The sequence below is a fragment of the Pteropus vampyrus genome, unplaced genomic scaffold, assembly GCF_000151845.1.
Source record: "Pteropus vampyrus isolate Shadow unplaced genomic scaffold, Pvam_2.0 Scaffold234, whole genome shotgun sequence".
In the NCBI taxonomy this organism is placed as follows: Eukaryota; Metazoa; Chordata; class Mammalia; order Chiroptera; family Pteropodidae; genus Pteropus; species Pteropus vampyrus.
In genome coordinates this window covers 547,189-552,962 of record NW_011889015.1, presented here as the reverse complement: position 1 = coordinate 552,962, position 5,774 = coordinate 547,189, and positions in this window count along the sequence as shown.

The following is a 5,774-nucleotide window of genomic DNA, read 5'->3' as shown; positions in this document are numbered from 1 at the left end:
TCATTGGTGTAAATATCACTCCAGCAGCCCATGAACCTCAGTGGAGATCTGTTTATTTTGCATGTTCCAGAAGGAGGAGATTTTTCTGACATTTCTGCTCTGAGAAAAAACTTAAGCACTAAATTAATCTGACACATAAAGGAAAGAAAGTAGTTGTGTGAAAATAAAAATACACCTCTAAAAAATCAATTTTTAAAATATTTTTAGTGACCATCAAAAAGAATCCTTTGCATGAAATTATATTTTGTCACTTTCCTAAAGAATATATAGCTAACTCATTTTTCACTTAGAAGATGCAGCTCAGGAATAATTTTAAGCAACAACATGATGATTCAGAATAATTAAACCTCATGCAGACTAAAAGGTTCTCAGAAAACAAAAATTACTTCCAAAGAATAGCTCTTTATTTTTCAAATGAAATTCTGTTCCTCTAAAACTAAGTGAAATCCCTTAGCAAAAATCAAGTAGACAGCTGAGAGAAATGAACACTCTTAAACACTGGGACTGGGAGTATAAAACAGTTTTTTGGAGGGCAATTTGGCAATAACTACTAAAAGCCTTAAACATGTTTAAAATATTTACAGTTATTTCACTTCTATGAATTTTTCCTAATGAGTAAACTGAGATGCAGATAGAGTAATATACAGTAGTTCTCATTCTGGAGTTAATACTGGAAATAACCTCGATGTCCAAAAATAAGAAATTTGTTAAATAAATATGCTATATCCAAAGTAATAGAATACTATTTATTAGTTTTAAATGATGTAATAAGAAAACATTTAACAGTGTTAGAAAATAAAATAAATGAAAAATAAAAATAAAAAATAAAACAGTATAATAATATCAAAATTTTTAATTTATGTAAATGTATAGGAAAAAGACAGCATATATCCTGCAGACCAATGTTGTCCAGTAGGAATATGATGCAAGCCACATATGTGATTTTTAATTTTCTAATATTCACTTTAAAAAGGTAAAAAATAGAGGTGAAATAAATTTTAATAATATGCTTTATTTAACTCAATATATCCAAAATATAATTTCAATATGTAATCAATATTTAAAAATTATTAATGGGATATTTTGAGTTTTTTCACACTGAGTCTTTGAAATTTGGTGTGTATTTTACATTTGCAGCACATCTAATTCAGACTAGACACCTTTCAAGTGCTCAATAGCCACAGGTAACTAATAGCTATCTTATTGGGCAGTACACCTCAAGAATAGAGTATATGGGTGATTTCTGTTTTCATCTTTACACTTTTCTATACGTTCTACTTTTATAATAAGAAAAAAATAAGTATTTTTAAATAACTAAATAGAGGCAGTGGGACAGAGAAACAAATATATATATTAGTTTCAGAGTTAGAGACCCAGATACAGAGGATCCTGATTATGTTACTTTGCAGGTGCACTGCAAGTCCTCATTTGTAAAATTGAAATAATAATATCCACTTCATCATAACATCCAGAGCAATGAGGTAGCATACTTGAGAAAACATAGGTAGCAAGCAGCAGAAGGCATGGAAAATAGTGATTACTTAAAAAAAGTTCATGTTTCTTTAATCTGAAATTTTCCTACTTAAAAAAAAAATCCTACACCTGGAGAATGTCCCTGGAAACAATGGTAAAGTTTAGATCTGCCGTGAAGTTCCTGAAGGAGGGAGTTGTGCTTCATTTTATTTTTCAGAAATGGATCTACATAGTTCAACATAGCGCCTGGCACATTTGTTATATAAATTGATAAATGAATGAATAAATTAATGACATTTGCACAGGCTGTTCTTTTTAAAACATACTCACCTAAATAACTACTTCATATGTTCTTCCCTCTTTCAGTATTAATAATCTGAAGTCATTCGAAATACCAAAATAAAAAGTTTCTGTTTACTTAAGATTGCCTTAATCCTCATTCATTCCTATGCTGGCTCTTGCCACCTTTCACCAACCTCCTCTAAAGATTAACAGATTAACAATTTGACGTTCTTTCCTGGAGCTTCCACAGTACTTTGTGTTCATCTCTATTTTAGCATTTATTATTTTCTACATGAATTATTCCTGTGCATAGCTGACTCCCTCAAAGGACTGAGCTTCTTGAATGAAGGCATTGTGTCTATTGTGCAGCCCTTAGAACAGAGTAGTGCTCAATAAATAACTATTCAATGCATGAAGGAATGAAAGAATAGCACCACTAAATTGTAAGCTCTTCAAAGTTTATATCTCTGTTTCATTCATTTTGTATATCTTACTATGCCTCTTATATTTGTGTTTAGGTATGCACAGAGATGACAGTTCCAAGTATTAATTTTCTTCCTACCTGCTACCAACAATGCCCTGCCCACCCCCCCCCCCCCCCACCTAACTTCATCCTCTCACCTTTGGTCCTCTCCTCTATAAAACTTTAGGAAAGACAGGTCACCTTTAGTGGAAAAATAACAAAAGACTATGCACTCTAAAAATTATTAGGTACAGAATTGTAAGTTGAGCTATTCTGTTCTTAGGGAAACCCTAGGGAGGAGACAGAAAGTGATGGAGAGTCCACGTAAACTGGGATAACAGCACTCCAATGTTTGGAGATGGGGAAGGCGGCTCAGTGAAGGACATAGCTCTTCAATTAACATGGTGGTCTCCTTTGAATAACTAACTCAACAGAACACTTATAAGTCCTGTAAGTCCCTTGTATTGATAGTGAAAGACTTGCCTTCCATAAGGGATAATGGTGACATCAAAGGAAATTTTACCCCTGGTCAAAGTGGAATTAAGTGAACCAAAGTGGAATTAAGTTTGAAGCTGTCAATGTATGCTTATTACATATAGTCTGAATTCAAAAACGAACAAGTAAAGAATGAGTAGTTTTCATCACTTTTGAACAGTTTTAAAGTTGCCAACTATATCATACAGTACTAAGTAAGCTGTACAAATTCTTGGCTAATACATATGCAAATTTAAGTTCCATAAATACGTTAGTATTAGCCTTTGCTGATTTCTACAAACATATTTTTCTTACATTTGAGTCCAGCTTCACATTACTAAATTTATGCTTGACTGGGCTTTCAAATTCTATGCTTATTTAGATTTATTGAGGGAGGAGTGATTGATGGGTTGGTTAGAATTTTAGAACTCAGCTGCAAAGAGTGAAGTTACATTTCTGTTCATAGCATATTATCCTTCAGTTCACTGCATATTATCCTTATCAGCCATAGAAGGCTGTTCTCTTGTTTATTTTCTCCCTTCTTATTCATTTTCACTTTTATTCCCTTCCTTTCCACATACATCAATTCTAATATGTTTAAAATATGTCCTTAAATATTCATGTATGCTAGTAATATATTTAGTGTTATTTATATATTTCTTCTTTTATTTATGTGAATGCTATGTTATAGATATGATTCTCTTTCAAACTTTTTCAACACTGTCTTTATAGTATCTATCCACAGTGATTCTAACAGCCATGCAGTATTTCACTGTGGCATTGGCAATATTTTATTTATTCATTTCAGCAATGATAAATATCTATTTTGACAATTTCTAAGTGCTTACAAACCATGTCAAAAATAAATATACTAAGACACATCCTCTCTATAGGGTTACATACTTAGGAGTGGCCTTGCTGATTCGAAAGGTCAAAGAAGATTTAAATAAAACTGACAGGTATCTGCAAAACTTCTATACCTATTAATACTCTCTATAGCACTCTATAAGAATTCCCACTTTCTTACATCTTCGTAACTACTTCCTATTATCCACCTTTTTAAACTTAGCCTTTTATGTGCCTTGGTGAAAACACTTGTGGTTCCACCTTCATAATGTAAAGAGCCTGGAAGTTGTCAGCTTCATCTTTAAAATAAGAAAAAAGGATGAAAAATCTGAAAATCGATGACTTTTCTTAGACTTATGAGAGAACTGAGGTTGTAAGGCAAACCGCCACCTCGAAACCTGGAAAGAGAGGATAATTCAGAAGAGAGTCACAGTCCATATCTACTAATTTGGAGCAGAAGCCACTGTAACCATAAACTAGTAGGGACACTGAAATGATTATTTTGAAAAACTGCTGGAGACTGAGTGTGAACTAGCATAAGAATAGAAACTCCTGGAAACCATAGTCGTAGGAAGTCCTCCAACTCCACATATTCATGGGCTTTACCTCCTGGTTCTCATAGTGAAGATCCAAGAAAAATCCCCTCATGGCTTTGATAAAGGAGGGAGAAAGTAACCACCATGAAATCTGTCCAGAGCACTCTCCAAGACAAAGGTCTACTCTCCAGGGGAAAATCCTTTAAAAGACTTTACCGGAAACTCGTCCCTCCTGAGGGAGGAAATTTCCCATACTACATCCCCCTCTCTCTAGTTTCCCATTTCATCTATGGCTGGAAAAAAATATGAAGTGTTTTTTTTACAAAGTAGGAAATAAGGGTCACAGCCCAGGGACACAACCTGCTAAAAAACTGAGACTTAATTATGGTAGTATAGAACATTTCTCTTTCTCCATACATCACCACCACTCCTACAGGACTCCAGTATAACAGTAAATTACAGCTGAAAGAGCTACAAGATGCATTCTATGTAAGGAGTTCTTAGGGAAGACCAAAGACAACAGAAGATACAAAATAAGGACACTGGAGGAATTTGAAGCCTCTGGTACCTAAAGCTATAGCAAATATTAACTATAGCCCAACATAAAACCTCATGTTAAGGCCTATTTACCTCAGTTTCTGTTACCCAATACATCATGCCCACCTTTCAACAACAATTATAAGGCATGATAAAAGGAAAGAAAATACAGTCTAAAGAGACAAAGCAAGCATCAGAACCAAACTCAGATATGACACAGATTGTGTAATTATCATGCAGGGAATTTAAAATAACTGTTATGTGTTATGTTATGTTATGTTTTATATTGTTGTGTTATGTGTTATGTTATGTTTTGCTATGTTATGTTATGTTGTTTTGTGCCCTAATGGGGAAAAGAAAACAACATGCAAGAACAAATGCATAAAGTAAGAGATAAGTTTCTATCTCTATAGAAACTCTAATAAAGAACCAAAGGAAATACTAGAAATAAAAAACACTACTAGAAAAATTAAAAATGTCTTTGATGGGCTCATCAGTAGAATGCTTATGGTCAAGAAAGAATTAGTGAGCTTGCAGGTAGGTGAATAGAAACTTTCCAAACAAAAATATAAAGAGAATAATTTTAAAACATCTAATAGCTATGGAACTCTTTCAAGAAATACAAACTTTGCCTTACCGATGGGTATAAAGTGATATTTCAATGTTTCTTAGGCCTTTTAAAACCTTGTCTTAACATTCAACATGCTGGTCTCAAAGTCAGCAATTCAATTATGTTAACCTGCATGCTCCTCTCAATCCATTCCTCCTAACCTCTGCACATATCCCCCCAGTCATATTATTAGCCTATTTCATAATTTCCTCAACACTGAATTTTTCTTACTGATGGTCATTGTTACTATTAGCTTCTAGAGTTTCCATTATGCTTCAAAAATTACCTTCTTTTTAAACATCCCAAATAAAAGAACAGAACAAAACTACAGAAAAAAAAAATGGAGAAAAGCAATCTGCCAGATGCAGAGTTCAAAGTACTGGTTATAAAGATGTTCAATGAACTCAGGGGAAGAGTAGATGAACTCAGAGAACTTTAACAAAGAGATAAGAAACATAGAAATGGAGATAGAAAACATAAAAAGAACCAGTCAGAAATGAAGAATACAATAACTGAAATGAAGAATACATTTAAGAGAATCAACAGTAGATTA